The 23,204-nt window shown below is 40.7% G+C and overlaps 1 long non-coding RNA gene across 1 annotated transcript; it reads right to left on the bottom strand.

Annotated features, from left to right (window-relative positions):
- Positions 1-1,123: 1,123 nt before the first annotated feature.
- On the bottom strand, positions 1,124-20,779 carry LOC140847862 (uncharacterized). The gene is made up of 2 exons (XR_012128115.1): positions 20,238-20,779; positions 1,124-1,618 (listed from the first exon to the last, which is right to left on the bottom strand). It is a non-coding gene; the product is annotated as an uncharacterized lncRNA (long non-coding RNA).
- Positions 20,780-23,204: the final 2,425 nt, after the last annotated feature.

Here is a 23,204-nt window from a genome sequence, read left to right as displayed (position 1 = left end):
GAGGTGTTTTTCTAAAGGAAAACAATGCTGTTAAGCCTTCTCTTAAAAAGGGTTGCAACTGCAAAATACAGCCTGGGCTTATTAGAATGACATGCAGATCTTTTGAAAACTGGTGATGGCTGGTTTTTGTTTTGTGTTTTATCACTACCTGCCACTCTATTGTCTAATGACTTTGGGGTGTTGGACCTTCCCAGGCCACCACTAAGTGTTCTTAGTCTTTTGGTCTCTGCACATAACACTCTTGCCTAGAATATAATTCCTAATTTTTCCCACCTAAGAAACCTCTTATTTTTCTTTTTTAGGAGCCAGATCCTGACCTTCTGAAAAGTTTGTGTTTGGCTGACTTTCTTCCTTTGCCTACTTAGTTATTTCCAAAAACATATTTGTTATGGTTACATAACAGTATGCATATACCAACATTAATTTAACCTTTCTTCTAGTGGTTAAGGAGTAGTGATTATTTTACTCTTACAAATGTATCACAATAATTGACCCTGCACATAAATTCTTCTTGGCTTTATTGATCCTATTTTTAGGAAAAAAATTTAAAAGTAAAAGACTAGATTGGAGAGTTCATACCCTTGGTACCTGTGCCCTGTTGTGTCCTGTAAAGGTAGATTTATTTACATGTCTACCAGTAACATGACAGTGTGTGTTTCAATAGATCTGGTTCAAGTCTTTAAAAAACAAAAATAGAAAAAGAAAAGTTTTGCTTAGTTTGTAAACAAAAATGATGTTTATATTTAATTTTTGTTTCTCTGGTTAGTAGTTAAGCCCAGGTTATCTTTCTGTGACTAATGGGCATTTGTATTCCTTTGTTGGCTTTTCTGCCCATTTTCTACAGGACAGCATATTCTGCTCTACTGTAGTATTCAGTAAGAAAAAAACACAAAGTCTACTGAGCTCTTACACTATTCCAGATACTTTGCACTGGTTATTTGTCCTAATAACCCCATGAAACAGGCATTATTACACCCATTTTAAAGATCAGCAAGTTGAGGCACAGAGAGATAAAATAGTTGGGTGGGGGGGACATAGGAAGGGATATGGAAGAAATAGAAATTCCAGAGGCTGAAGCTGAAGATCTTCACTCCTATCAAATATTCTCAACTGTTCCACTTAGCACTGTTTAAAGTCTGTATGTTGAAATATCATTTATTTTAGTAAAATTCATTCTGTTTAGGTGTACAACTCTGTGCATTTTGGAAATGTATATAGTCATGCAGTCATCACCACAGTCAAGATAGAGGATACTTTCATCACCAGTACTTTCTAGTCAGTTCTCTTCCTGTCTCTGAATTCCTGCCACCCACTATTTCTGTTAATATAGTGGTGCCTTTCCCAGCATATCGTGTGAATGGAATCATACAACACACAGCTCATAGTCGGCCTCCTTTGCTTTCCCATCATGCTTCTGAAATTCTTCTGTATCGCTGCACATATCAGTGGCTCTTCCTTTTTATGGTTTTGTGGTACTTCATTGTGAGGCTGTAACTCACCATTTTTTGCTCTGGCTGTTCTTTCACATTGTGCCCCTCATTGCACTGTGTGCTGGGGAGGACAGATGGTGTCTTGTTTGTCTTACAGCTTCAGTCTTGACACAGTCCTTGGCACACAGCTGTGGTGAATGATATATAGTCTTACCAATAGCAAAATAAGTAAATGAAAATTACCCCAATTTTAGGTATGTTCCTACACCAATTAACCTGGTAAAACAAAGGGACATAAATTTTAAAAAAATTATTGGGGGCTGGAATACAGTGGAAGGTACCTGCATGTATGACTGGCACTGGCCGCATTTATAGCTTGACTCTCTCTTGTTGGCCACCGACCTGGAATGATGTGGTAAGAGCTGTGCATTTTTCTAAACCTACAGTCAACTATTCAGTTGTTAGGCCCACAAACAAGAGAACTGTGAGTGGAGATATTCGTAGCAGCACTATCAGTAAGGCCCTCTTATTTTAAGCTATCCAAACATCTCTGAATGAGGAAACTACAGCATAAATGAATACTATGTAGGTTAAAAATGAAAAAAAGATGACCACTGTTACATCCACATGTATGAAAATAAGGGAGATGAAAGTGATTTAGGATCAGTAAGTTTTAGTAGCTTTTTAAATGTGGAAATACTTCAGTTTGTCATCTAAAAAACACATTTTGAAATGTTCTTTCCTGAAATTCAATTTATATTCATTTGTACACACACACATGTACAGTGTAACTAGCTGCATTATTACTGAAATATTATTACTAAAGTAAGATTAAAAAAATCTCTTTGTGGCAGTGATAATTTTGATGTTAATACACATAGCTATGGTGAACAAAAGACCCCTTCAAACACAAACCTCACCATCACCTACAGTCACACTCCGAATAAAATCACAAGAAAATGGAGTTAACTTTACAGATTCTTCAGGTCAACCTCCTTACCTGCTTGCTATCTTTATCATATATACGTTTACCTGAGCATTTTTTGTAGAATAGTTTAAACAAATTAATTAAATATGAATTTTAATTTAAAAAAAACAAGACAGTTGGGACAGATGTAGTATACTCTCTTTGGATGATTTCATGCTTGCTTGAATATTTATTTTCTATTTGATTCTAGGCCCTTCCTCCTTCTTGGAAGATTGTGCTCTTTTGGTGGATGCCATTCAGATTTCTTGCATGTAGGGAGCATTGATATGACATTACCTGAGAAGGGCATGCTAAGGGCACAGCATGAATGTGGGACTAAAACATTTAATGTTCTAGCTCGATCCTTTCTATCCTCTTTCAAACACATTAAAGAGATTTTTGCCTACCATGGTACACTTGATTTGACTTTACTGATTGACCATCAGACCAGTTGTTTCAGTTATGACTGTTTTCATAAATACCCTTCTTTAGTACATGTAGGAATCTCATAAACCTTCCCCCTTCATAGATGAAAAAACTAGTCTTAAAAACGAGTTGTCCATCATGTAAGAGAGGGCCCTAGATTTGGGAGAATGCTTGTGTCTGGTGTTAAAGTCCTGCTTGGCTGTCAGTAGGGCGTGTTCCACTCTGCCTTCCTGTCAGTAAACACCCTGCTCCTTCTAGATGGCAATAAAATGAACGGTCAGTCAGCATTATGTGAGAGGGAAGGGAGAAAGAGGCATGATGGGCCACGATTCACAGTAGCGTGGCATGTGAACTCTGGGAGGAAGCTGGCACACCCCAAACAGCCTCTCATGGGCATCACCGGATCCCCTGGGAATGTGGGAGGTGGGAGGCAAACTGAGGGTCTGAGAGCTGCACTTCTCAGCAAGGCAGGTCAGCAGTGATACTGGAAGATACTGTATGCATGTGTGTCCACCTCACAGTTTAACTACCCAATCTGCATAGGTGAAAATGATACACATTCACTTAAAAAATTACCTTGAGAAGGGACATTGAGTAAGGGTGGACCAGAGCAGATTCACTTAGGAAGATCTCCTGAAATAAGCATGATTCATAATATCAAACCAGCCAAAGAGGTAGACTATTTCAGGATGAAGAAAAATATGCACAGAGGAAGGGAATGTAGGTTGCTTTTTAAATTTACTGAGAGCATATGACCGAGACATCACAGATGGTGCTCAGGGGACAAAAGTAACTGAGACAACTTGGTGAAAAACTGGTCCTGTGAAGGAGGTGTCAAGCTCCTGGGGTGCAAGGCAAACAGACAATTGCAGGAGCGTTGGAGGATGGTCAGCTGGGCTAGTGTGGGTGACTGATCGGCCATTTTTGAGAGAGTTACTAGGAAAATCTTGCAGGGGACATTGACATCTGCACTGAGGCTCGAAGGAAGAGAGAGGGTGGTGTGGGTGAGGGAGGCTCTGGCTGCACGGGAAGGAGTTTGCGTGGATGTTCATATTACATCTCCCTTGCAGTTGGAGAAGGGGAGCCCTTGAATGGTTACAGGTCAGGAAATGATAGCACTAATGGTGAACCTTAAGGGGGCTATTCTGCTTACAAATGTATTGTGGACTAGAGGGAGGAAAAACTGGACACAGTGGTGGTGGCGAGTCCACAGCCTGTGGCAGTCACCTGCAATCAGCAATGGATGGGCGATAATAAAACAAATGAACAAACAAACACCATTACTTACAGATTACTACAGGTCGTGGACATGGAGATTCATGGGAGCATGTGAACTGATGAGATGAAAAGGCTGTGAAATTAATGGGAATTAGTAAGTCTTGAGGAACAGTGAGGCCGAGGATGACTTTCAGGCCTTGGGTTTGGCCCCTGCATGGATGGCTGTGCACGTCCTGAGAGAGACGATGAGGAGATGGTGGAGAGAGGATTGCAGGTGTCAGGATGCTCAAGGTGAGAGAGGCTGAGAATGAGAAGGTTAGTGTTGACCTTCTAAAATTTGATATTCCTGTGGGACTTTCAAAGGGAAATGTCTCCGAGGAAGTCAGCAGTGAAGAAATGGTACAGATCAGGTCTCACAGAAAAGGGGGCACGGGTTGGAGGGCTATGAGAAGAATATGGAAGGGCTCTGAAGAGATACGGAGTCAAATAAGGGATGCAGGGATGTTACTTATGCTAATCTAGGGTGACCAGTGACAGGAACTAGAGAGAGGAGAGTTGGATATTTTCAGTGTGTTGCTTCATATTCATCCCTAAGAACCAGAACTCTAGTGGGACTTAAAGAAAAATGCAGAAAGCAGTAGTAGGTGCTCACTAGGCTCCAAGCTGCTAACCAGAACAATGAAGGCATCTCCCTTTGGTGCTGCCATTAATGTCACTTCGATCATCAGCTTCTAGGTAACTTCAAGCTGTCATCTGTAAAGCGAGACTAAGCATCTGATCTCCAGTGCTACTTAAAACTGATCTCAATTTACCTTAAAACTACCAGCAGTCTTGATAATTTTCGAAGCTCTTCACAACATTTGATGTGGGATTTCTCAAGGTTTTTCTTTTGTCTAACAATGGGCTCTCATATCTGTAGGGCACTTAACACTGTACAAATAGTTTCTAAGGCATTACATCATTTGACTCTCATAGTGATCTGGTGAAATAGGTCAGTGAGTCATTGTCCTTTCAATTTTACAGACCAGAAAGCTGCAGCTAAGGGAGATGAAATGATCGGTCGAAGATAAGTCACTATCTCGCCCATGACAGATTTGGAAATCTCTTTCAGGTGTATGGTCCACAATATGATCACAGCGTTTACAAGTCTTCTCCAACAGTATAGTGCTCTATCTTTGTATTTGGATTACATGATTTAACTAAATTAGTTGAAGTATTAGATTAGCTGGCATAATCAACACTGGCCACATGCGAGCCATTGAGTAAGGCACTAGATGGACACAAAGACAAACAGGCACCATGGCTGGAAATGCAACATCTACTCAAGGCAGAGAAGAGAGAAATGCCTGATCAATTAAACAGCAAGAACGACACAAACTGAGAGCAATGATCTGTTATTTTATGTGTGCAGTGGGTTGTTGGTACTATAGGGGTTCAGGAGACATTTGCCAAAACTTCCTGGGGGAACCATGCCTTCAGTTTAGCTTCAGAGAAGAGCAGAGGGAATGACAGCACCTCTGCCAGGGGCAGGCTTGGCAGAGGCCATGAGAAGCGGAGGTGAGGAGACACTGGGCGGTAGCAGGCCAGGTTGGCTGGACTAGATGGTTTATGCAACAAGCCCGTGTTGAAAAATCCTACAAAGGTCAAGTGGGCTAGATGTCAGAAAGCGTCAAAAGGCAGTGAAGTTGTGTTTTCTTTTCCTGAATTATGATATCAGATAAGTTGAAAAATTAGATTATTAACCTGGGAAAAGATTTCTGAAATTCCACTTCACTGACTGATTAATCTGTCAAACTGATCACTTTTGCTCATTTTCCTAATCACAATTTGGGAAAACTTTCAGGCTCTGGCAGAGATCAACTGCCTCTAAGTAATAAAAGTTTAATGCAGAATTTTTCTAAAGCAATTTACTGAGAATCTTTGGGAACTGGTTTATCTGCTCATGGAGGCACACTCTTCAGACTTTTCTAGGGACTTTCTGGAAAATTTCCTTGAGGTGACATCTTGTTACACTCAGTGGGACCAAGGACTGATACATTGAAAGGGCAACTTTTTCCAATAAGAGAAAGTTAATACCAATAGCTGACCATTTAGTCAGCAAGTCTAGCAAGTCTTTGGCATATAGTTGCACCATATTAGCACATCTGGCAGTTTAAGTCACTCATTTAATAAAACAAATGAACAAACAAACACTATTACTTACAGAAGCTAAACATGAGGCTATTTTTCAATCTCATCAAAATCACTACCAAGATGACAAAAACACTGTGATTGTTCCAGTCTCTATTAATGTCTGATAAATTGTATAGCTGGTAGACACCTTTGAGTTATCTCTTGGAGATATCAATGATATTACAACATTTAGGACACCTTAGCATGTACAGTGACAAGAAACTCAAAGGCCTCTGTCCTGACATATGATTATGTAATGTTCAACATGTGTCAGAAACTTCTAATGCTGAGGAATGAGTTCTGAGCAGTGAAAAAGAAATGCATTCTTTGTACTGTGTGATGCATGGCTCTGAGATAAACATCAGGAAAGATATCACATGGATCCACAGTTGCTTTGTGGCCAGTAGCACTTCTATGAAAAGAGAGTAGTTCCCAGCTAAACAAAGGTTCACTGTCATTTGATGAAACTGAAGTCAGGTGCTATTTTGCAAGTAAACTGAGTCAAAGAGGCATTCACACATGTACATGGCCAATCCTTCTGATCCCATGAAGAGGTAATTTTCACTTCCAGAACACATGTGAGCTCTAAAGAAGGGTGAGCTTCATTCTACTCTAACATGAGGTGGAATTAAAACCTTAAAGTGGGTCAAGAACAGAGATCCTCTAATTTCTAGTCATATGTTTTTTCCTATTGTATCACCCTCTCAATTTTATTCTGTATATTTCTTCTCCATCAAAAGGATCTATTACAGTAACCTTTTTTTCTCCTTCTAGGAAAATAAAATTTATCCATGTTCCAAATTGATTTCTCTTAACAAAATTTGGTGTTCTAGGAACCCCTCTCACTTTTCTTATGTAACATGTAAAAAGTTGCAAGATCTTGGTTCTTGATTTTAAGTTAAAATAATGGAGTCAAGAAAGAAATAAAAACAATTTATGGGAAAACGTCTTTGCCTGCCGTCTTCACATTTGTATTCCAATAATCGTCTGAAATCAATGCCTTCATTAAGGAGAATACAGTAGATTAAAAATGGAAATGCCCTTTTAATAATCCGATAGTGACTCTGGTTACTACTCTGTGGCATGGATACTGTTGGTTACCTACCCAATGCTTATTCCCCTAAATTCCTTAATAAAGATCCTAATTATTTATGCATTCACCCTTCCTTTGGGTGACAAAGAGCAGATAACTTCGTCCCTCTAGGAGTAGATCATTGCTTATCTGAGGCAGTAAATGTGGGCATTTCTCTGGTTCCTCCTTTGGGTTCCAGGGGCAGGTCAGTGACTGGAGTTGACCCCAAAGACTGAGGGGAGACCTCATACTCAATGCTTAGGGGAGAACCTTCTCTCTTTGTCCCACTAGAGACGAACAAGAGCATTTGTAGCTCCCATTTCCTCTGACAGCCATTTGATGGCCAAAGAGCAACCTCTCTAGATGAAGCCGAGCTGATGTGGAGACAGCAGGGAGAAGGGAGAGAGCAGTCTGTGCTGACATTCTTATGCTTCTGGTCATACTGTGCCTGGCACCCTCCTTTCTTTCTTTGGACTTCCAGTTATGCAAAATGATGCATATATTTGTTACTGAAGCCACTGTGTGGTGAGCCTTTCCTGCAGAAAACCTCATGACAACACCCTACTAGTTCCAGAAGGTGTGTTTACCTGTTTTCCCTTCTCACTTACATTTCCAGTAGAAAGATCTTAGCCATATTAATTAAAATACTAGATTGGCAAAGCACTGGTCTGAATGCCCATCCTGGCCCTGATGCATTTATGGGCTGTGTGGTGTTGGACAAACTGTTTAATATCACCAGCTTTTTTCTTGCTCTTTTCAATGGACATAACAATACTTCCCCTACCTGCCTTAATAAGGTTTTTGTGAGAATAAAATAGGATAATGTATGTGAAACTACTTTGAAGACTACAGGCTCAATAGAAGAAGTTTTAAATGGTCATCACCCACTCCCCAAAGACAGGCTGTTTAATTAAATATGTTTTCTAAACCTCATCAAAAAACCTTGCAGGTACGTGGTGGTATCCCTAATACATAGATGGGGAAGCTAAGCCTTAGATAGCCTAAATAACAGGCTCATGGTCACACAAATGGTAGATGATGGAAAGGGGATTCCAATCCAGGTCTCTCTGACTCCAAATCTATACTTCGCCTGTTATGCATCCTATACGTTGGGATGGACTATGGTTGGGGAAGACCCATCCAAATCCTCGATGCAGTTAAAATGGGCATCCAGAATCACCAGGACATCTGAACACTCCAGGCACTATGTTCTATTTCCATGATCTCATTTTATGTCTTCAACAGCCCTGGGAAGTAAGGCATTATTTTTCATATTTTTTGTAGAAGCAGAAATGTTTAGCCCAAAGTTGCATAGCTAGAAAGTGGCAAAAGCAGGATTGAAACCTTATTTGAGGTTAGCTCAAGTCCTAATTCCTGAACCCATGACCTTCCAGGTTGGAAAAAAGCCAGGAGATGTAGGTCCAGAGGAGTCAGTGCTGTGGAGGTGTTCATGCAAACGGAACAAGAGTTTGAAATCAGGCGTCTCAGGAGGACTTGGTGCAGTTAGTGCTGCTCACTTTCCCTCAGCTTCTTCACTTCCTCATTGGGAGACAAAAGAAGGTTTGGGCGGCCCTCCCACGTTCATTATGGTGCTGGAGACGCCAAGCTGGGAGAGAGACGACAGAGCCAGCGAGTCTGGGGAGAGGCTTACCACTACCCAGAGACATTGTGCTCACAAGGAAAACTATCAGAAAGCCGGCAATCCCCCAGCCTACCTAATGCTAATAATTTTTTATAGAAATAGTGCAAGAATTAATAGGTACCTGAGCAGTTTACTAAATGTAATTCAAAAATAGTTAATGGCTTGGGGTCATGGTAGTGCATGCGCACGTCACTCAGTGATCTCAATTGTTCACTCAGCACAGACAGTTTGCAGTCACTCTTTGGTAACAAGGTGCATTTCTTCCAACATTCTTTCTCCTTCCTAATTTGCATGTCTAATTTGCTATAGTCTGAAAAATCATATTAGCATGGTCTTTTGAACCGCATGCAAAATAGGAATCAAAGGCTTGTGTGACCAACAAGCTGAATGGTGGATAAGCTTTGTAAGTAAGATCTGAGGAGGGTTCCTTGTGGCTACAGAAATTGAGGGATGTTGGTTTCTTAGCTGCATTCAATCTCATGGTTTTCCTAAAGACTGAATGAGCAAATTAGGTCACCTACTCTGACCCTCTCCTGCTCTGCATGAGGAAACCGACTCAGAGCTAACAACAGTGGCCAATAGTCATTGAGGCTTTTTGATGGTCCAAACGATGTATACTTACGATCTCATTTGCCGTTTACCACAGCCCTATGAAGTAGACACTATTATCATCCTCCTTTTGTGATATGAATGCAGAGGGGGAGAGGCTAAGTAACTTGCCCAAAGTCACACAGCTACTAAGTGGTTGGGAAAGGATTTAAATCAACACAACTTGGCCAAGGGGGCCCCCTAGTAGGCACTGTGGGGCCACTTGAAGCGATTCGCCTGAGGTCAATCAGGACATCTGCAAAGGGTAAAGATTAGAGTTCAGGTCTTCTAATGATCAGCCCAGGGCATTGTAAACTCTGCCCTGAGAGCTAAATCCAGTATAGTCACACCCAGTCCCTCCCCGGCCCCCCTGCCCCTCCCCACGTAATCATTCTGGCTTACAAACTTTTCTGAAGTTATCTTTCAAATCACCTTTCTTCTTCCCTCACCTGCTGTTCACATGGCCCTATAATACTTCTCAGGGCACAGGTGAGGCTGAGGTGGGGATTTGGGCTGTTTGAGCTTCTGCTCTTTTGCAGAATCATCTGAGGATAATAATCAGTGAACATTTTACAAGAAAAATACCTGCAGAACCATTCTGAGTGTGAGTTTCATAATGAGGGACCAAAGTTGGCAAAGTAAAAGTTTTCATCCAGCTGGTAAAGTCAACTATTTTTTAACCAAAAGGTTATCAGTGGCTATGAAGCCATTCCAGTCTTTCCCAGAGTTTTGTGACTGGAGGTCACTCAGGTGTCACCTTATTTCTTCTATTAATTTCAGAGTATTCATATCAGGGTGTCTCCCTCTTCTGTGACTGTCAGCAGTTGTCTCAAGTCATTTCAGGCTTATTGTGTCAAGTTACATCTTATTTGTAAAAGAAACTGGCAGTTAACCACCGTTCACATATCTGCGTTGCACAGGACAGTTGTTGCTCCTGATGAAAATTAAATGTAAGTCAGCAACTCTGTAAGATTTCATTCTGGGGAATCAGTATTTTGCATTAGTCACATGTACATTCTTTTGCCCTTCATTTACTAATGTTGTAATTTTGCAAGATTTCCAGTAGAATATTTCCTGGATCAAGTTTAGGATGTATCCCAGATTCCTGTGTTTGGCATTTCTGATCTCAGTTTTCAATGTTTATCTTAGAAAATGTTAGCTTGCAGTCAAATGCTCTACTACTGAGCTATACCCCTTAGAAAATGTTAGCTTGATTAAGGACATAATACTAGCTTAGGAAAAAAAGGTCAGTGAAACCTCTACTGAAATCACTGAATCAGTTCTTCCCCTGGGCTTTTGGACTGTCTTCTATTGTGTGTCAAAGGAGGGAGATGGGAAGATTTCCTTCTGGCCTCCTGTCTTAAGTGGGCACTCCTATGGCCCCAGTGATGGCTTAGGGGAGTGCTCTCATACAGTGCTTCAGAAGTGTGCAAGAAAGTGGTCGATTCGGCATAGCTGGTAGCAGTATAGATCAGGCAGAGCCACAGAAACATCAAAGAAGGGGTCCTTGGTTGCATCAGTTTGGCTCATTCACTCTTCTTTAACTTCTTTTTCACCTTGCTCAGGCCACATTTGCATCCATACACAGTTCAAATGTGCATTAGGGCTGGTTGCTTAAACAAAAGCATTGTGCTCTAGAATGCATTTGTTTTATTTCCACATAACTCTTATGTGTGTCCCCATAGACAGGCACATTATGGACAAATGTACAGACACACACACATAAAGCTTATAAACATACAGATACACACAGAGCCCCACTGTACAGGCATACACAAGGAAATGCAGACACAACTTACAAAGAGATGCACAGACATATACATATAGACAGACACACCCTCAGACATAAACAGATGGACAGGCACATATTTGGACACATGCATACATAGACACTTTGTATGTGGCTGTAATTCAGAGACAAAAATACACTAATGAAGACAAAGAAACACATAATGTGCATACCTTCCCTATTAAACCTATGCAGGTCACAATTACTTAAGCGACACTTTTCTCTCTCTCAGTGTGAGAAATGGTAGTGGTGGCAGGATATCTGGATGTATGACTTTGGTTCAGTGTAACCCTTTACCATTTGCACTATGATTAAATGATTAAATTTACATTCTCCACATAATGGTGTGAGAAACACCCTATCAGATTGCTTCCAGAACCCAGTGGGGTCTGACCAGTGAAGGCAGGGCTCTGTTTTAGAAGCAGAACAGGGAAGCCATGGCCAGAACAATGGGACAACCCCCTGGACACTTGTGTCCTGGCCTCGCCCTGGTCTCCTTCTGTGAAGCCTGGGAGTCATGCTCCTTCACATGTTTTGAAGCCTGCTTTCCTCTGAAGGGGAGAGATGGGCAGAGCAGATCAGTCTGAGGAGAAGAAGCCACAGTAGAAATATGCTCTGAAGTTTCCCCAAACACATGGAGTTAAGTTCCTGAATCACAAGTGTATTTGGATGCACCTTATCTAATTAAAACGGAAGGGCTATAACTTTTTTCTTTCAGTCAGAATGCCTATCCAAGTTTCCATCTTGGTATCTGCTCTGACAGATCTTTCTAAAACAACTTTCACAGTCATCTGTGTTTCCTTTGAAAGCTGATTATTAGGTCCAGGGAGGACAAGCTTATGTATTTGCTATTTCCCAATAGGAGTTGTTCACGATATCATTTCCTAACACAGTGGTTTGTTTGGATGGATGAGTGCGAACATTTACTTGCTTTCTGAAGTGAGGTTAGACACCTAAGTACAGATACATCTAAAAGTGAGGGAGACAGGGAAAAATCCTGTAGTGGTTATAGATAGTGGCGCCTATTGATCATCTACTATACATCGGCCTCCATGCCAGGGGCTCTGCACACATTATCTTAATCCTCACAACAAGCCTGAGAAGCAGGGTAGTGTTACTCTATCACATGGATGAGAAGCTGGGGCTCGAGGCTTCTTGGGTATGAAACATATCTGGTGCATATGAGGCTTTAGGTATGTATAGAAGATGTGGTGCATTGATTCAGATTCTCAGAATTGAGTGATCAGTTTTGTGAAATCACTCCTCAACCCCATTTGCCACATGCTCCATGAGTCTTGTATTCAGAGTGTTTAGCTGTGTCAGATTTACACATGTGGTGACTGCAATGGGCTTCACCAAGCAGTGCCCCTCTACTGTTTTCAGAGGAGCAGGGGGTGTTAAGAGTGTGGACTGGCATCAAGTTACCTAGATTTCAGTTTGACTGTGTCACCTACCTGCTGTGTGACATTGGGCAGAACGATGAACTTTTCTGTTCCTTAATGGTCTACAAAATGGAGGTAATTATTGTACCCAGCTCACTGAATTGGGATGAGGATTAGATAAATCAGTCCAGGCAGGATTCTCAGAAGTGTGCTTGGCATATGGTGAGCAAAATGTTACTGTCAGTTATCATGATTATTACTTTCATCTGTAGTCATAGTTTGGGCCCTCATTCTGTTACAAGTTACTGGAATGCCCCTCACCCAAACGTAAATGTGAAGAAGGAAAAAAAACCATATTCTTTAATGCATGTCTCAATGGATTGAATGCTGAGCTCAGAATATTATCTCAAGCAACACGTAGAAAAAGAGTTAGTGTTCCTAAAGGGCCCCTCCATCTCAAACTTAGCTAATGAGCCTGATAACCCAGTTGAGTCCAGTGGAAGCCGGGTGCCATGTTCAGGGCCATTTCCTTGCCTTTGTTACATGGGATGAAGGCTGGCTAAGGAGCAGTCTATGGCAATAGGTCAGCCAAACGGAGAACTGACTAAGAGACTAAGCACAATAATGTAACAAGAAAAATGAGCAAGCTGTATGAATGGCATGGTTGTGTGGGTGGGAGGCTTGTTGCTAAAGTAACTGATGCTGTAACTTTATTGCACTATATTACAGTCAAGGGAAATATCTCTGTGACAAGCCAAGACAGACCTCTAAAACAACACATACTTACCATTTTCTCTCTTCCATTCTATCTTCCTTTTCCTGTTCCTCTCTTACCCTTTCCCTCTCTCTCTTTATCTTTTCTTTCCTTCCTCCCTTCCTTTGTAGAAATTATTGTTATTTTTTTTTAGGGTAGTCAGCTCTTCTAGTTCTGTGATAGCCACTGAAGTATCCTCAGGAACCCATGCATCATAGGTAACTGCGAAGTATAGGTTTTTACCTGCCACGGGGTAGAAGTTACTGCTCCCCTCAGCACTGAATTGTGAAAAATATAAGGTGTATAAATTGTCTGCACCTATTAAATCAATGTTAGTAACAAGTATAGAGCTGCGGAGAAAGTTTGGGCTAAAATGACTAGACATAACAAAGGAACTAAAAAAAAATGACAAGCTGAATATAAACTTTCCTTCTTCATTAATTTTGTTTTTTGAATGTGCACTGACTTGTTAGAACTACCATTACTATAATATTGGAATGGTAGACAAAAGAAAACAGAGCGTAATTATTCAGTGTGCTCAGAGATTTCTTCAACTCCTCTGCCTCATCCTTCCCGTGGAAGTCAGCGAAGTCAGCCCCAAACATGTCTACAGGGAAGGAATAAATTAAATCAAACAAATAGAAACCTAACAAAAGGAAGAACACCTTTTATTGTTTGATTCTGCTGCTATTTCCCCCTTGATGATGGTCTTACCTCTTGACTTTTCATTGGTTAGAGTATTTTAAATGAATTAAAGAGACTCAGGAACAGTGAGATGTCAGGGTAAGTTCTTAACATCCAAAATAACAATTGTCCTATATCCAAACTCCCTCAGATTTTTGGCTGCTCAAAATCTATGACTGCTTTCTTTCCCAGCTGTTTCAGAGCCTGTGATCTTATTTTCTCAGAAATCTTGAAGGATGGATGTTTTGCTGTAGTTATACTGAAGTTGTATACCTTTCACGTATCACTTGGCAAAGATGATCTCATGTTTAAGTCTCATCTACTCAATGGAGGTTGTAAACTCTGAGGGCTGGATCGTATCTTACACTGATTTTTATCCTTCTGATCGTCTCCCACCTGTACTGGTAGGTTCTCTGTAGCTATTTGATGCCTGAGTGATAAGTGTACTGATTCCCTCTTCTTTGTGGATTTGTACTCAGAAACAGCAGGGTGGTTTTCTCTTTCCCAGGAGTCATGTGCTTGCCATTTACTGGACTCTCTGTTGTCCACAGAAGGTCTACAAGATGCTGGATCCCCTGTCTGGCTCAGCCTTCCCCAGTCCTAGTGATGTGACAGGATGATGTGATGTCCCTATACACAGAACTATCCACAGTGGGAGCAATTCCAAGTTTGTTTTACTTGGGCGTCTGGGAGAAATTACATTCTTACCTATAAATTCTCACTGGATTTACAGCATTGCCTTGCTCAGGCTCGTGGCTGGGTAGGGTGGGATGAGCTGCTGAGAAGGGATGAAAAATAAACTCCTTGGGTGCTGTCTGGTCTTGCTCCCTGCTCTCCTGCATGCAGCCAAATCAAGGGCAGTGAGAAGGAGCAGACACAGTTTAAGGGTTACACCTAATTTTCACAATGGATGAGGCTCTCTGGAGGTCTCAAAGTGTTCTTTCTGTCTAGCTGGTAAGAAAAAAAATGGAGAGGCAGCTACATCTCCTTTTTATCTCTGTTCAGAAATAGAATTGAGGTACTCCTGTTGACTTCAGCCTATAACTATCATCTGAACAATTTTCCAGACTCTAGCTTTTAATTTTAAAGCCAATCTCGAGTGGGAATGTTCAGTCACAACACACAGGTAACAAATAAGCAAACAGACAAGGTTGAATTTATCACTGAGTGTTCAGGTCATCTGCTAACCGTTCCAGGTATCTGATTCCAAAGCAAACATATCATACAGCTATTAGGAGCCCCTGGAGGCACTTAAGCTAAGTGAAAGGGCAAGCAATGATCTGTGGCACAGACTACCACTGCAGTCAGAGTCGCTAAAATTTCTGGAGGTGTAAATTTCATTTTGTTACTTTCCCATTAAGTTATTCATATGGTTTTTCTCTTGTTAAGTTTTATGGAAATGACAATTATTTAATTGGATATACAGATAAAATGAATAATTACAGTAATTACTGCTCACTCTCCATTGCCCCTGGATCTCTCTGGGATATTGACCAGTCTCACTGATCTGAAACCCCTTCCGGCCCCTGGAAACATGGGCAAGTCAGCCAGCCATGCCTCAACTTATTCATAATACGGCCATAGGAAGCTGTTGCTTTATTAAATATTACTATCTTTTTGGTACATAAAAACAGTATTACTATGACTAATGGTAGTAGCAATTTATAAAGAATAATTCTTTGGGAAAAAGATCTAGACTGTTAATTGCATGATGAGATAAAAGCTTGTTCACCTACACCTACCACTTCAGTGTTAGGTGTATTTGGTGGCAATGTGAATGGAAAGAACATTTGACCTTTAAGAGGTATTACCTAAGACCAGATGTATCATGGAGTTTGTGTGAACTGGCCCAAATGAACCCACACTTTTTTTTGTTATTTGTTTATTATGTGAACTAGAGCATGGGCAGTCTGGGTAATTTCATATTTTCTATGGAAAATCAGGGTTATTCATCACTGTGGTGTAGTTGGATACAGTTTTAATGAAAAGGTGAAACAAAAATAATTCTCATATTCTTATTTTATTGGCTTTATAAAGAATATTATTTTCAAATAGAAGTGATAATCCTGAAAAGAAAGCACTGTTTTTTTGTGACTGCACTATTGCATCTCACGCAAAGCAACAAAGTTGCACCCTTGGTGTGGACATGAATATCCAGGCCATATACCCTTTGCTCGGCCCACATCTATGTGCCATATTTCATTCACTCCACTGGGATAGATCCTCATGAAATGCCAGTAGTTACTGGGTAGTTAGGGTATCACTGTGTGATTAAATAATTTTTCTCTTTCATTTAACCTTATTTAACAATTTTTTGACTGCTATGTTTGAGGTTCTTTAGTCACAACTTTTACCCTGTATACTTCCTGGACAGCTTTTAAAAATGTTTGTTTACGTGAGTTTGTGTATCTTCTAACTGGACACCAACTACTGTGCTGCCTCTCAGTCTATCACCAGACCTCAGAAAACCTCTTGGGAAGGAGATCGCCATGCTCTGTGGAGCCATCTAACAGATCCCTCCTATTCTTGGGCATTTTGTTTCTTCCACATCAGATCTATTTGCTTAAGCTGGATTTCCCAAACTTGCATGATTATAGGTGTTACCTGGGACACTAAAAAAAATGGTATCTGCTTAGGACACCTCTTGAGAGATTTTGGTTCCTTGGGTCTAAGACAGTGTTCAGGAATGTTATTTTTAACAAGCATCGGAAGAGATTCTTAGGCTTAAGTAGGTCTGAAACAGCACTACTGAATAAAGGCCACAGTCACTACATTCTCAGAAATGAGGTAGTTATGCAGAACGTAGCTGACTGAATAAGCTTAAAACAGGTTTAAAATAAAAAAAATTAAACATTCTACACATGTGTCATAAAATTGGGGGGGAAACTTTTTCCTTTTGATCTTTGCAAAACCATAAAATCTTAGAAGGATTTCAGCCAAGTGTCAGGAACTATACAACCATGCAACTTTGATTCTTCTTACAGTGAATATAGATGCAACAATCCCAGACTGGGGGTTGAACCCCTGGTGGGTCACGTATCTGTCAGCAATGAACTCAATGACATTTATTTCTATTTGATGGTAGCTAGACTTATTTTATCATCTAGAGCATGGACATTATGTGGGAAATTTGTCTGCAGAATTTTTAATCACTTGTGAAATCTAGAACTATTATGGTGAAGGGTGGTACTGCCTCCACCTTCCTGGGTGACCCCGTGAATTTGGAACTGCTGGTCTCTCCCCTTGATCCTCTGCTGTGAAGTCATGGCCCAGCTTGTTTTTCTGCCTGTGTTCACCACAGCCAAGCCCACATGGACAGACTAAACCGACTTCATTTAAGCGCACAGAAAAGTTTACTGGATGTTTTCTACTCAATTTTCCTAGTTTTATTAGTCTTTAATAAGCATTTTCTCAGAGTGTGCCAGTTTCTGAATGTTTGAAAGTCATTTTTACTAGCGACTTCCAAAACAGACCTGTGTGGTAAGTAAGCGTGCTTTCAGCCATGCTTTTATAGGACGCGTGGAACCCAAAAATACAAGAAGGAGAGAGAATTTCACTTCTGGCCCTGGGTCTAAACCACAGACAGATAAAGGGGAGGATGTGCTAGCGCCTTCCTGGGGGGCGCGTGTATCTGCAGGGTCTGTGATGAGATGCTTTAATTTCATTTTGTTTCCGTAAAGAAAACCTGCTCAGAAATAATTTGCGGTAAGCTTGGGAAAGCCAATTCTCCAACTTACACGAATATGAATGAATGCATTGCTTCCAAACAAAACGCAACCACAACAGCCAATGCTTAAAAAAGCTACCTTGTAATTCTGGTTGTTGAGGACAGATTCGGCAACGGGAGTTTTCAGTTCAGGCAGGTGACAAATTAGGATAATGATATAATGACTTGTGTATAGCTTTTCTTTACATGGAGGGTGTTTAATTTACTGAAATGTAAGCTCATGATTAAGATCTAAGAATTTTCTTGAATACCTTTCTGATTCTCCCATCCTCTCCTGGAAGCAATCCCTCACGTTTGGCCTGTTGGAGCTTTCGCAAAAACTAAGGATCACAATTCCAAAGGATTCCAAATAGTTCACTATGCAACCCTTCTCTCCTCTGGGGCCCCTAATTGCTCTATCACATCATTTATCGGCCATTTGAAAACTTGAGCTAAAAGACCTAATAACCACCTCTATTCCTTTCCTGTTTTTACAACACTTCAGACACATAACTGTGAGGAAATGAAGCTGTAAATACTGAATTAATAAAGAATAGACCTATGAAATGGCATCCCTACTGAAATTTACAAACTTATAAAAAGCATAGATTTTTCTCCCCTGTCCCATCAATATCTAAGTAAATTGGTTCCTCGGTCATGAAAAAATATTTTCAAGAAGAAGCAATATTTTGACAAACGGAGGGGAAGACTTAGGTTCATAAAGATTTGTTTCAGTATTTTTACTTTCACACATATATATGTTTTAATTTTAATGTGTATGATTTTTTTACACAATTATAATGTGGTTTTTGTGACATTAAAAGTTGAATTTATTTCTGCCTTAGTTGGGTTGAATTTAAAGTTTCTTCATATGCTTTTCTTTTTATGTGTACGGTTATAAAGCACGCAGTCCAGCAAATGAGAGCTCAAGTCCCTGAAAAATTCTCAGTACATGGAATTAATGAAAATATTTATTTATATTTAGTACCTTGTTAACTGAGGGAATTGATTTCCTTTATTAAAGCAAAAGTAAAAATTCATACTCAGAATATGTATCTTTTCTTTTCCTATTCATGGTGTCCACAGATCAAAAGCAAGTAAAACATAGTTCCAAGAAATATAAAATTATATGCATGCATCTATACTTTTATATAAAGGGGAAGAATATGACAAAATAGGTTAAATAAATTTTTGAATTTTTTCAGTGCAACTGCAAATACTATCATGTTTATTAAGATATTTTTATTTACTTTGTGCTGATAATATTTTTACTTCACCCATTATGAAAATGTTTTATATTTATCTCAAATTATAGATTTCAAACTGATGCAATAAGTAGTCCGTCTATATTTTGGTAGTTATTCTATTGGAAAACATTTGCGGTGGTAAGTGTGAGGTAAGATAGTTTCATCCAAAGAAACTTGAATCAACTAAAATTTCTTTAGTTGAGTTTGGCAAGGTTTTTATAAATTTAATAGGAGCAGAATCATTACACGATAACTTTTAGATCAAGTATACTGCACTATTTGTTTTGTCTCTTTCTTTTAGTTAATACAGATCATCACATTATCAAAAAACTGACATTCCTAATCCATTGTCTTTTTACAGAACTTGCTTGCACATCAAGGGGTGGGCCTGAGGGCTAGTGACCTATTCTTTGCTAAGACCTCTTCATAGGCAGAGTGGCTGGGTTCTGACAGTGTTTAACTCATGGCTTAATTCTCCCTACTTTGCAATTCTTCTCCGGCAGAACTTTGAAGCTTCTCTTTTCACAGTAAACACTCAGATAAGGGCAATATTTCTTTCTGCTCAAAGGAATGGGAAGAAGAATGAGAGAAAGGAAAATTGAAGCAAACTACTTCGTAGAAAATGGGTAATTTCACTGGAACTGGGACTTGCTTTCACAATATATGTCTAAGCAATTCACTGAACAGGGAGGGAAAGGATTTTAGCCGGGAAGTAGTGATTTGTCCCACTATTATGGGATCTCCCAGTTTAATGCAATCAAGAATAACAATAATAAAGATATAATTAGCCATCGTCACAGTCAAGTTTACTACGCTTCCTAATAGTAAATGTATTTATTTCACCTGTGTCTTTGAAACTAAGGTCCAGTCTGTGAGAGTCAATTGCTCGGGCAGATCTTTAGAATGAGGGATAATTTCCTAGGGCCACAGGGTCAGACTTGGAGAGTTAATTCATCCATATAATAAGCCTGACAGAATGAATCCAAAATGCTCTCCTCATATCCAAGGAACGCAGAATGGGAAGTGTCACCGAGGCCAATCATAACAGTGATTCAACACATACATATCAACGCGTTACCCCAGAAAGAAACACACAGAACCTTTCCGAACATTCACTCTCAAGGCATGCACATGCAAACAAAGAGAAACCCAAAACTCACAGTTCATTTGAATTCACAAGGGAAAATTTTCAGGATGAATGTTGCTTTGACGTTGTCTTACTGATGCAGAGGGAAGCCAAACCTGTTTTTAATTGCAAAGCCAAATGGTTTATGCATGGGCTCTGCCATGCTTGTGAGAACATGTTGCTTTTATAGCCCCCTCCCCCCTCCATGAGCACGAGACCAGGCTTGCCAGTACTGTGTTTGGGTGTAGTCACATTTAAAATGAGAAGCCTTGCAGGTATTTTTGAAGGGGAGGGGGATGTCAATCTGTCAGAGATGTCATTCTAAGTGGATCTATCTGCCTATCTGTTACCACTTGCTAATTACGGATTTGGGTGATAATTGTCATAAATCTTGCCACAAAATGTGCAATTAAATGCATTTTCTGAGGACAGAGGGTGAGGCTGGAGAGGGATGAGGCTAGACTCCGATCTAGAATGTGTGATCATCGGACCGCACAGCCTGGGCTGTAGAGTTGTTTCACTGTTCAATATCCCAATGAATACACATATTGTTGCATGTGTCAGGCTGCTTTGGGCAACATCGCTGGCATTCCATTATAAGAATAGTGAGTGTACACAGAATAGTCTGTAAAGAAGTTTCTCTCCATGTGGCCAGAAAGGGCCTTCAGGAATATTCTTTCCTTAATTGAGTCATCCTGGGAAGGACTAAGAAAGAAAACCAAATAAATAACTAACAAAATAAGGAGCTTTCTTGTATTGTAACAAACCAATCATGGCAAAGTTAGGTCTGGAAAAAGTTTTGAGATGGGTCTTAAGTATTTGTTGTTCTAAACATTACTTACTGGTGAAGAAAGAGAGAAGCCGGAATGGAAGTCCCACTATTGTGAAGAAAATCTAGGCTCTTCTGCAAGAATTGGCAACAAGAGAAAGTGGGATCTAAACATAGTTTCTGCTTTTGTGTCTAGTTCTTGAAGTCATCGCCGCCATAAGCTGCTGACTCATTAACTGCCACTGTCACCCTATCTCTTCCTGATCTCCACTCACTCTTCCCTCACCTGCTGGCATCCACACACACACGGGCACACCACACACAGCCTGTGGCTTTAACTGTAAAGTTTATACCATTTGTGACATGAGTCCAAAAGTCATGAGCAGGAAGTCCAACCTTTACTCAGTGAAATAAATTAGTACCTTGCTCTACTAGTCTGTGAAATACTGAGTTTTCTGATGGGCAGGGACAGTGATTTATCCTTCTGTCCTTGAAGTAGGTGATCACTAAAGACTGAGGAATGAAGTGTTTTTCCCCAAAATGCCTTCTTTTGAGAATGAGGATTTTAAGAGAAAGTGTATTCCTGTCCATCAGAAGGTCAAATGTGCCCCGGACACTGAAGCCTCGCCCTCTGGCTATCACTAAGCAAGCAGCCTGGGTCAGCCAGAATGAAGGAATAATATGTCCTTATCTAAAAGTATCCCATGTTCACACTCAGGCCACGGGGTTGGAGTAAATGTAGGCCTGATTCTCTGTTGACGTACATGAACTGATGGCAGGATTCACTGGCCAGCGCTTAGCAGTGACTGGTTCGTACAACTCCAGAGGGTAGGAGTGCAGAGCATTCTAGCCCAGCATTTGATACAGAACATTCCTGGGTTACCCGCCTTTGTTGCCTGCCCACTTGGTTGCACACCGGTTGGCATAACCGCTAATAAGAACAAAGTCACATGCATAGTTTGATCAGATTCTCCTCCCAACCTGGGGTGTCTGCCCTTTACTTCTCATCATAGACTAGAACTATTTCAGGCTTTGGCTCATCCATGGCATTTTCTCACCAAGAGAAGCAGGATGCACAGTTACGTGTTTACACTTTGACCACCTCAGGGAGCAGGTGCTTTCTAGCCTTCTCTGTTAACTGAACATTGAAACCTAACCATATAAACCCTTCGAAGACAGAAATAATGATAATAAAATCATGTATATACTATGAATCCACAAAACACATGGCAAATATTATAGAAACAGTATACAGAGTCTATAGCTACATAATCTGGGAATACTATTTTCACACCTACTTAATAAAATGAGGAAATTGAGACTCAGAAAACCTGAATCGTTTGGCTAGAGGCATGAGTTAGATGTCCATACGGGAAGTCGACTGGTCTGTAATATCCCACACCACTGCTCATGCCCTCCTTTCCCTCTGATGTAGGTGACTGGATGGGCCAAGAGGTGCCAGGAGGAGGCAGGAGGGTGTGTGGCTGGCTGCTAGAGACTGTTTGTTAAGTAGAATCACACAATTTGCCCTTGCGTTTAGTTCAGTGGGATAATGAAAAGATAAGAAAACCATTCTCTCCTCTGTAACTGGGGGCTGAGGGAGAAAGGGTTTTATTATATGTAAGAATGGGGAGGTATATGGTGGGGGATGAGGGGGGGGAGGGGATGTGATTTAGTTTAACAATGTTTGTGAATGACTGTCATCTGCAAGGTCCTGTGGTCAGATCCTGTGACAAGGTGAATGACACGGGTTCTCTGTTTTCATTACCCATGAGCTATTTAATGGTCCAGTGAGAAAGAGAAAGCCCAGGAATCAAGCCAACACTGAAGAACGAGGTGATCTAGCAAAGCTCCCCAGGCCTCCAGGAACACAGCTGAAGGTGATGCGGTCCAGCCTGGGTGTGGGAGGTGCGGGTGCTGAGGTGGCAGGTAAGATGGTCCCGCCACTCCACAGCACTGGAACCTAACTGGCCTTGCCTCTCTCCATACCCCAGGACTTACGTGGGCTCACTGGGGACTCAGGATGTGTGGCAATGTGCTCAAATCAGTAAGAGCTACCTCAGAAACACCTCTTGCTCTCAGACACAGGGAACTTGCCAACTAGGGCTGGCTCAATAATTTGCAGACCCACTGCAAAATAATATGCAGGGCCTCTCATTCAAAAACCAGAGAAAAAGCACTATTAAAGGCACTATAAAATATAAAGCTTTTTTCTTTCTCCCACAGGCTCTC

This window comes from Manis javanica, chromosome 2 (assembly GCF_040802235.1).
Source record: "Manis javanica isolate MJ-LG chromosome 2, MJ_LKY, whole genome shotgun sequence".
In the NCBI taxonomy this organism is placed as follows: domain Eukaryota; kingdom Metazoa; phylum Chordata; class Mammalia; order Pholidota; family Manidae; genus Manis; species Manis javanica.
The sequence above is the reverse complement of the archived record's forward strand: the minus strand, read 5'-3'. Positions and strand labels throughout refer to the sequence as shown.